Here is an 11,255-nt window from a genome sequence, read left to right as displayed (position 1 = left end):
AACTACTTCAGAACACTTGTGTGATCTTTTTTACACTGCTTTGTAAGTTTCAGTGGCGGACAAAGACTAGGTACAGGGGGGAACAATTCTTGACAGGATCACCGATGAGGATCAGGAAGTGATCCGAATTTGCTAGGGGGCTTTGGGGCCATGCATCCCCCCCCAAGAAAATTTTGAATTATGAAACCTCAAACCCTGCATTCTGATGGTATCTTGAACAATTTGTGTGTATGATTTTAGTTGCTTTATGTTCTTTGTTGTGCATATCTGTTTACCATGTCTGGTCTTTGTCCTTGGATTACATTCTTTTGATTACTCTTCAACAGTGCTTAAAAATTGCAATTTTTTAAGGGGGGGGGCGTATTTTTAATCAGAGAAGATCGATAGCTTTGATCTAATTATTTAATAACCACTTTATATCAAAATACGTAAATTTCCAAAGGATCATTGCGCTATATTCGATTTTTTTCTCTCTTACGGCTTGAGTCCGTCTGCCTTACTTGCCGTTGAATAACCACTTTCGCTTTGCAATCAGACAGCACATGCGCAGATTAAGGTCACCAGAAGTCACATACATACGAATTTATCTTGCACGAACAATAATCCTGCTACAGGATAAATGGCTATTTGGTTAGTAAGACAGTTCGACATAATTATTATTATATAACATTATTTGATCTTTGCATCATTGAATATGATCAGAAGTTTTTTACAGAGTTATTTGCCCTTGAAATGTTCATTTTCAGTGTACTTCAATGAAATTGTAACTCAGTGGTCCAGCATGATCTCAGATATTTGTATTTCCAATTCAGTGTATAATATTTGAATTTGCCTTTCAAGAATTAAACTTAATAAAAATTCAGTGAAGACAAAAAAATACTAAACATAAAACAAAACAAAAAAAAAAAAAAGTAAAACAAAAACAAAAACAAAAACAAAACAACAAAAAAAAAAACAAAACAAAACAAACAAAGCAAAAACTACATAAAACCCACACATTTCGACATTTCCATCTCTTTCAGAAATTTTTATTTAAAATGCAGTGATGGGATTATTTTTCATTGAACTGTTTCCTTTTCACTCTCGGAAACTATCGTGAAAATGTTTTGGAGCTTGGGTTGCTTATCGGTGTTCCATCAATTCTTTTTCAAATGCATTTTATTTTTTTTTATATGGTAAAACAATGGCTGTCCTTGAATTGACACTTTCACTTAGACTTTTATTGTATATGAGTCGAAATCAGTAATAAAATTTAAAAAAATAACTAATTTAATCTGTATAAATTGTAAAAAGAAAATCGTTACTTATTGCAAAACATACAGAAAACAAAGGTAGATTAGAATCATGCAATGTCCTGTGTGGTGCACGAATCATCAAGTACGAGAGATTAATATAATCTAAATAGACATGGAAAAACCAAATTACTCATGTCTTAAGTTTATGTCTGAAGATTTGAAATGAAACACCGTAGTTTTAGATGCTATTTCGTAAGAAGATAAACACGGCAAAGAAATCCAGTGGAATGCAAGAAAGCTTTTTTTTGTTACGCAAAGGTTATAATGTTTTAAACTCTTTCAGCGATAATTGTATGCTACGGAGGAAATATCATCGGCATTGTTTATTACATTTCATTGATAAGAAGATCAGGTGAATGTATGATGCTCAACTTTGAATTATTGACAGAGTAAACTTAATCGAATTTTCAAGATCAGGTTGAAAAACCTTATTAAATCCACCTTTCATTTTGGAAATGCCTGTACCAAGTCAGGATCACTCCGATGGGTTTTCCAAATTCCGGGTTTGTCTCTATATTGCCATTTCAATTAAACAATCAAAAGTAATTACATATTTGTATGGGGGTCAGTGAAGGGTAATTACATATTTGTATGGGGGTCAGTGAAGGGTAATTACAAAATTGCCGAACTGATCAAATCTACGCAGTAGCCAAATTGCATAGTCAAAACGGAAAGTCCGTATAACAATGGAGGCTCACGGAAATCAGAATTGGAACAGTAATCAAAAGAATAGAATCCAAAGATAAGAAAGTAAAATAAACACACAGAGCAAAGAACATTAAATAATCAACATATGTACAGAGTAATCAAGAGAACCAGAATTCTAGCGGAAATCAAAGAATGTAATCAAGGGACAAAGACCAGACATGGAAAAGACACAAATACAACAAATAACATAAAATTACCAAAATAATACATACAAAGTTACAAAAGGAAATAAGCAAATCGGACTCTACAAAAATCTGGGAACATGGACCAGGTGCACCGGTAGGGTAAGCATCCTCTGCCTTTCTAGAAACACTTTCCGAGTTGCTCATAAAAAGTCAAGTCTGGGATAGACGAAACAGGAAAGGAAAACTATGACACGTTGAACAAATCAGTTTTCATGTTGCAGATAGTTACACCGTAACGATCCACGAGTTCATGATGACGACCATAAAACTTAGTGTTGCAACATAACCCTTAATCCAGAAGCCTTATTGTAAGAAGTCTATAGAGAAACAAAAAGTTTGCGTAGTTACGGCAAGCTCTGGCATAACGTATGAGTTCTGATATGTAAACTTCATATGCAGGTGATGAAGGGATGTTGCCTCAGGAAACTTGACAATACGGAATGAAAAAAACCTTGCGTTTGTCGTATATTTTGGTCAATAGTTTTCTATTACCATCGATCGCTAAGCGTAGTTCAAGATATGAGGCTGACTTCACAGTGTCAGTAGTACTTTTTATCTCAATTTCTTGGAGGTAGATGTGATGTATCAATCCCAAAAACTAGGGTTGTTTAACGCTAATGCGTCATCTAGATTGTGGAGATTAAAGGATCTAGCTAAACGATGTTCCTTCTTTTGGATCAGATCAGCTATAATGTCTGCATTATAAGAGTGAAGGAATAGGTTAGCAAGAAGATCATCACTAATTTATCCCATTGGAATGCCGAACGTTTTTTGAAAAACGCGTCCACCACACTGGACAACTATGTCGATAAAAAAATTCAAGCATTTTGAAAACGTCTTCTGTATATTTTGAAAATGATTTAGAATTTCTTTTTTACAAAGTAAGAGGAATCTCTACCAAAAACTACATATTTGTATATAGGTGTAACGTCGTTTTTAAATGTTTAAAGAGGTTTAGTAGTACATTTTGCAGATCCAGCTATGTAGTGTTATTTGTATGGATTCTTGTAAAACTGAGGAATCCAGTTCATAGACGACAGATCACAATCATCGTCTTTGGTAGAAAGATAAAGATGATAGCACAGTTTATGGTTTTCCACTATCTCTTCTTTGGATAGTGTAATACCGTATAGATCTTATTACCGCTTTTATTTTCTACGTATATCTATGATAATAAATGCCCCGTGCAGGTCCGGGTGTTAAAAGAATAGGCCTGCAGCAGCGCTAAGCTTGTCGTATAAGGCGACTAAATAGTGCTCAGAAACCTAGCCGGGGGCTAGGCGCTCTGCCCACAGAGCAACTTGGATGTGTGCCCCAGGTGGTGGAATGGGGTACCCCTGGCGTTTTACATGCTGGGGTTGTCAGGCTATAATACGGAAAACCTGACCGCAAACCATAGTGGTGCACCGTGTTGGGAAAGATGCCACGTTCCTCGCACGTTAAAGAACCCTGCTGTGGTATTCGATAGGAGTAGGAACCTTTGCGCTCCGCCACAGGAGGCTAAATTGCCCGACCTTACCCATCCCCCTTTTTCCAGTGGCAATCAAAATTTGTCGACCCTATTATCCTTGTGACCCATCCTTTTTTTTCATTTCATGTTCATTTTATCATCCATTTCATGTTCATTGTCTGAATATAGCTGAAATATTGCTGCTCGGACGTTAAACCCCAACAAACAAACAAACAAACAAATGATAATAAATGAATGTAATACGTTTTGCAGACAAAAACAATGTTATTTTGTGCTTTGTCTGCTGGTACGACAAAAAATATCTGTCATGTATAGTAGACAAGGTTTTTGCTACATCGGGGTCTTAGACCCACTTAAAACTTTCATACATTTTATACAGAGAAACCAATGAACCAGGTGCTCCTGTAAGGTAAGCGGTCTATGCTCATCTAGAAACACCCGTCCAGCTACTCATAAACAATTACGACGTTAGGAAAGAAGAAAAGTTATTCAATAATATTTTGTTAATATGTTTCTATACTATTATGGTTTATAGTGGTCCAGAATATAGAACATTTATAGGAAAATAAAAGAATTTTCATCCGCAAAATCACATTACATTATAGATTAGTCAATCCATTAATGATTGTATCGGATTTCAATGCGTCATGAGTGCAAGATCGATTTATCGCTGATATACATGCATGATACACCCGTAATCATATATATGTTTATCTGATTGGTGAACTGGTATCCTGGGGTTATTAAGTTACTGCTACAGTCAAGCGATCAGCGTTATAATTCCTCAGGATAAAGTCTGTATATAACAAATTTTGGTTTCACATTTTAATTGATAGCGGAAAATTGTGATACTGTTTGTTTCAAAGTTGTATGTTTCTTTCCTGCCGAAGTTAGAACTGTCTTTAACCCTAATATATCGATTTTTTTTTTACAAAATCCAAATCATTCCTGAGTGGCCAGCTTTGTACATAATGGCGCAGTGTTTTTAGTCGGAGCTGGATTAAGCATATTAATATATCGCTAGACCGAGTGAAGTGTTCAGTCGATCGTCATAGCCCGACATGGGTGTTGTAGCTGACGATAAGTGAGTTGGAGAACCAGCCCAGCTTACTCTGATTTTGAAAGATAAAAGCGAACCTTAAAATAATCTATTTGCTTTTGAATAATGCTCCGATGGCGTTAATATTTGGGCATTCTTTTGTTCATAGATTACAGTTTTTCTCATGTAATAATCGTCGTTGGGTTGGCTGAACATGGGCTTGATGGAACGGCTATTCAAGTAGAATTTCATGGTTTTGGAGGGGCAACGCTTAGACCCGGTCGGAAATGTATTCAAAAGCGAGATTCAATGCAAATCATTCTGAATTTAATCCGCATTGTGTATTCTTGAAAATTGGTGAAAATGATTTGTTTAGAGAACCTGACGTTACCAAATTGGCAAGGGACAAAGTATATTTTCGTGCGTCACGTCGTTATTGGACAATTGCTCCCAAGGTATTCCGATGTATCGGAAGTAAAGTTTGTATACAATTTAAAGGTTTGTGATGCTAACAACAAAATATTAAGACGTGTTTTGTCTAGGGACAAAATAACTTATTGGACATATAAGGGTAATAAACATAATGTAAACTTATAGAAGGGTCTGAAAATTCCCAACGATGTTAGAACTGTCAAATTTGCGAAGCATTTTATTATTGGTTTTGAACAAAGATAGGTTGTGGTCCCTCAGTTTAAACAATTATACATGGTTGTGTAGAAAATGAGTATTTTGATTCCAACTTGACCAACATCTTGATTTGTATTTTAAAATGCCGATTTGCAGATTAGTTATTTATTATTAGAGACTGCAATAATGTAATTTATAAGTATTATGTAGACACTATGCCAAAACAGAAGACCAGTAAAAGGAAGAAAACATTACCAGCACGTTTGGTTTGTGGAAAATATTTCAAGACACCAGCACAGGGAAAAGAAGAGAACAACGACCCACACAGACTTCTTCGGAATCGGTGTCTCTTCTTATTAAGGCTTAAATAGTAATACATATATAAGAATAAAGATGGGCAATATGGCTCCTATAAAAGATAAGATTGCCACGCCATAGCTGAACCAGCTTAAAGGTTCGGGATTATCATTGACACCGATATCGTCACCGGACGTAACACGTGCGGAATTATTCCTTCTGTAGATTCCTTTCCGTCTGTGGTTCCATCAGTCGCCTTTGATGTTCGACCTTGAACTTTTAAATTTAAACAATTTCAATGCACATAATCAAACAGGTATACATTATGATGGCTATGATATTTCCTGTTCTTTTTTTTAATACATTCGATACCATTAGGTTTTCATGTCACGGAGAAGCAAAGATCCTTAGTTTGTTCTGATAATTATATTGATTTTTCGTGGATCGTTATGGTGTATCCATCAACACCATGAAAACAGATTTATTCAACGGGTCATAGTTTTCCTTTCCTCGTTTGTCTACCCTGGACTAGACTTTTTATGAGCAACTCGTCAGGTGTTTCTAGAAAAGCAGAGGACGCTTACCCTACCGGTGCACTTGGTCCATGCTCCTAGTTTTTAGTGGAGTCGGAGTTGCTCATTTACTTTTGTTGCTTTGTATGTATTGTTTTGGTTACTTTATGTACTTTGTTTTGTATGTCTGTTTTCCATGTCTGGTCTTTGTCCCTAGATTACATTCTTTTGATTACCGCTATAACCTTGGTTCCCTTGATTGCTCTTCCCTTCTGCCCTCACAGAGATGAGGAAGAAAATACAGGACAAATTTTGTTTGAAAATGATATCGTCACTATTTTAAACAAGAAATATAAGAGGGAACTACTATCTATTTGGTAATGGGCTAACGCTTTTGACATGTTTATGTCTATTTACATTGTGTTTTTGTTAAATAACCAGAATTCAATCTTAGAACTTATAAAACATTACCATAATATAAGGATTATGGCTAAACAATTTGGATTTTCAGCAGTAAAAACTTTAGACGAACATTTAAGGAAAGTTGAAAAAATTACGAACTTTTCATGGGGTGTTATAAATGGTGAACTGTGGCTGTCGGCAGCGTATGGTAACTATTAAAAACAAGTGGGGCACGATATATTCAGAGAAATTCAAAAAACCAGTGGGGTGCCCTTTCAAAGAAGGCCCAACAACCTTTCCATATGGGTTTCTGCTGGGCCTTCTGTAGATTTTGGCCATGGGTTTGTAACGAGCAGTGCATTCACTGCAGTAGAAATAAAAACACAGCTCAATTACTTGCAAAGAAGAAAACAAGAGTGAAAAACAAAATGCCAACCCCAATAAAAGCAGATAAATTGAATAATTTTCTGAATGGATATGATTGTAAACTACTGGTAGATGGTTTTACATTTGGTTCTTCATTACGATCTAATTTTGAGAAACAAATTAATTCCTTCTCTCCGAATCATAAGAGTGTTCGCACTAATTTTTTGTCGTAAATATAAAATTAGCTAAGGAAGTAAGAAAGCAAAGTATTGTGGGCCCTTTTAATCTACCTCCTTTTCCAGATTTTGCATGTTCACCACTAGGTTTAAGTTAGATTGAGCCATGATGTATCCTACCCAAAGGGAATGTCTTACTTCATTTATCACGTTTTTGTTTTTTTTTTGTTTTTTGGCAGGCATTTTAACTGTGTTAATAAAGGAGGAAAAACAACATGTATAACTATCTATGGTATAGAAATAGATTTATTAAAAATGTAAGCACGTTTGTCACGGGATAAGTTGAGAAAATGCTTCGAAATTATCGGTATAAAAGAAACTTAACTCTACGTGCATTGCAGTCACTTTTGGGATTTAGAATTTTGCTTGCATTGTCATTTTTTTTGGTCGTGCGTTTTTACGTAGGTTATTTAACTATAGGTCTTACATGTCCACATTATAGACTCACTCTCATCTAAGAAGCTAGAATTGATTTTGTGGCATGAATTTGTTTTAACCTTCAATGGGAATCGCCGTTTTTACTAAAACAAATTGGGTTTCCTCTGATGTTCTAAACCTTTTTTCGGGTTATGCTGGGGTTCATGGTGGTTTTGCAGCTGTTTTTGGGAATAAATGGTTTAGTGGCGAATGACCTTACAACGTGAAGGACTTACGTATTACTGACAAAGAACTATTTCTAATAGTATTCGCTATTGATATATGGGGCTCTCTTTTATCTAACCACAAAATTTTATTTTTGACAGATAATGCAGCAGTAGCTGATATCATAATACCTCCTCAAAAGAAAAACAAACAATAATGATTTAAGTACGAAGAATTCTATTGTCTGTGCTGAAATTAAATATTCATTTTAGAGCAAAACATATCCCGGGAAAATCAAACGTAGTCTGTGATCTTTTAACTCGTTTCAGAAAGCTCTTCAAATAGCTCTTGGGTTAAGCCCACACCAGTCACAGTACCATCACAAGCCCACACCAGTCACAGTACCATCACAAGCCCACACCAGTCACAGTACCATCAAAAGCCCACACCAGTCACAGTACCATCACAAGCCCACACCAGTCACAGTACCATCACAAGCCCACACCAGTCACAGTACCATCACAAGCCCACACCAGTCACAGTACCATCAAAAGCCCACACCAGTCACAGTACCATCACAAGCCCACACCAGTCACAGTACCATCACAAGCCCACACCAGTCACAGTACCATCACAAGCCCACACCAGTCACAGTACCATCACAAGCCCACACCAGTCACAGTACCATCACAAGCCCACACCAGTCACAGTACCATCACAAGCCCACACCAGTCACAGTACCATCACAAGCCCACACCAGTCACAGTACCATCACAAGCCCACACCAGTCACAGTACCATCACAAGCCCACACCAGTCACAGTACCATCACAAGCCCACACCAGTCACAGTACCATCACATCTCTTCATACTGAAACTACACAACTTGTTAATGCGTCTTGGTCTGCCACCACACGTTCTTATATCAAATTGGTTAAAGCATACGAAGCATTTTGTCAGGTGTTATTTTGAGATATTTTAAACATTGTATCGCTCAACCGAAAACGTTGTTTTTGGCTATGTATAAAAACAATGCTGTTTGTCCAGTTTCTTCTCTATTAGAATGTTTAACGTGGATACAACATAAAAAAGTCCTCTTTTTCAGTTTCAAGACGGCAAACCCGTTTCAGCATTCTTTTTTAAACAACAACTCAAATTTATTTTACAAGCGATTGGTTTAAACGATGATTATTATAAAGGACATAGTTTTAGAATCGGGGCCGTAATTACGCGGCAACGATGCTTTTCAACATTATATCAGAATGCATAATTTAGCAGAGGACAACATGGCTTACTCTACATGGATTAATGTAAAAGTTTTAAGTTAGGGGTCAACATGGCTTGCCCTGAATTTTTGTTATTTTATACACATTGTATTTTCATTCTGTTTTCATATATAGTTCTTGTAAATAGAGGTCATCATGACTTGCTCTTGCAAGTGCTCATATACATGAATATATGTATGAGTATGTATCTATGTTGTTTGTTGGGGTTTAATGTCCGAGCAGCAATATTTCAGCTATATTCAGACAATGAACATGAAATGGATGATATAATGAACATGAAATGAAAAAAAAAAGATGGGTGACAAGGATAATAGGGTCGACAAATTTTGATTGCCACTGGAAAAAGGGGGATGGGTAAGATCGGGCAATTTAGCCTCCTGTGGCGGAGCGCAAAGGTTCCTACTCCTATCGAATACACAGCAGGGGTCTTTAACGTGCGAGGAACGTGGCATTTTTCCCAACACAGTGCACCACTATGGTTTGCGGTCAGATTTTACGTATTATAGCCTGACAACCCCAGCATGTAACACGCCAGGGCTACCCCATTCTACCACCTGGGGCACACATCCCATTTGCTCTGTGGGCAGAGCGCCTAGCCCCGGGCTAGGTTTCTGAGCACTATTTAGTCGCCTTATACGACAAGCTTAGCGCTGCTGCAGGCCTATTCTTTTATCACCCGGACCTGCACGGGGGTATGTATCTATGTAGCTGGGTCCTTAAAAGTAGAGGTCAAAATGGTTTACTCTACTGAAGGACACCCTTTATGCTTTTTAGAAGTTGTAATTTGAAGAATTTAGGTATTTGCTTGGTTAAATAGGTTAACTTACCAATATATGAATGGTTCTGGTTGGGTTTTGATAGCACATTCACTCGGATTTCGCCAAGGATTCTTTGAGTGGGGATCCTTTTTCAGGGATATTTGGCACTTTTAGACCCCACATTTGCATCTTGTAATGTCATTTATTCATATGATTATTTATTATTATGCGATATGTTCTTGCTAGAAATTAAATGTTGAATAGATTTAATGATCTTTCTCTCAATTCTAGTCTTTGTAATGATGCAGACAAAGCTGCGTATCCTCTGCAACCGTAAAATGGTTCGCGTCATTATTGAAAACTCTTTCAACTCTGACGGGTAACACTTCTTTAGAACAACACATACAATTTGTAGGTGTTTATACCTTCAATAGCTATTTTCATGCTTTCCATATATTTAAACACAATTACATGTAGCAAAGTCTGCTGAAATTATTCGGACCGTCATATTGTGTATGAATAGTGAATTGAGTCAGATCTCATAATGTGTTTATATTGAAATGTTCAACAGTCTAGCTAAAACGAATGTCAATAAAAAATTAAGACCTAAATTTTAACCAGACTTTTATTTAATCGAGTTACTAATGGGATTCCACATTATCTATACAATTCGAATGTTTGAATATGTGAGCGTTAAGCAGTTAGATTCGAAATACCACAAACCAATTGTCATAAAATGTACAGATGTAAATATGGTTTGATCTTATTACCAACCTCCGGTAATAATCTGTTTCTTTATTTTTTATATAAATGGCTTTAAGATCAAATGAGTCTCTTTACTTATAATTATTCATTGTATATTTTCTGAAGTAGTATCAAATTTTCAGTAAAAAAAAAAAGAATGCAAATACATAGAATCTAAAATGATAAAATTCTAATCTAACTTGTTCATATAAAACGATCACGGAAATACAGAATACTTTGATATAATGTTACCATATAATGGGAAAAATAAGACTTTGGTTGTGTCTTAGGATAGTTAATTAATGTAAAGGGCATGTATGGACAGGTGCAAGGATTATATTTTATTTTTTAATTACATATCTATTGTACTAACAAAAGATTCACCTTCAACAGCGACACATTATACCATTAACATTTCCTTCCGGTATATTGGAAAGATACTGAATATTCATTTCAAAAGACCTGTGCCAGGCTAATGATAACAAGTAGGTCCAATTTAAAATTTGTTCAAATATCCGCAATTTTCATTAAAAAAATACCTTAAATGCAAATAAATGGGAAAGTATAAAATTGGAAGCAAAGAGCCTTTGAAAATGCATGTACAACATTTTACATTAGATTGTACACCTTAAAAAGGAAAATTCCAAAGAAGCATCCGTTACAATATTTGTTTGTTTGTGTAAAGACGTAGGATAGTCGGATTGTCAGTTGGCCAGCATTCATAGAGACAAAAGTAAAAATAATATTT

This window comes from Perna viridis, chromosome 5 (assembly GCF_037379345.1).
Source record: "Perna viridis isolate PV_CMFRI_1.1 ecotype Kerala chromosome 5, ASM3737934v1, whole genome shotgun sequence".
In the NCBI taxonomy this organism is placed as follows: domain Eukaryota; kingdom Metazoa; phylum Mollusca; class Bivalvia; order Mytilida; family Mytilidae; genus Perna; species Perna viridis.
The sequence above is the reverse complement of the archived record's forward strand: the minus strand, read 5'-3'. Positions refer to the sequence as shown.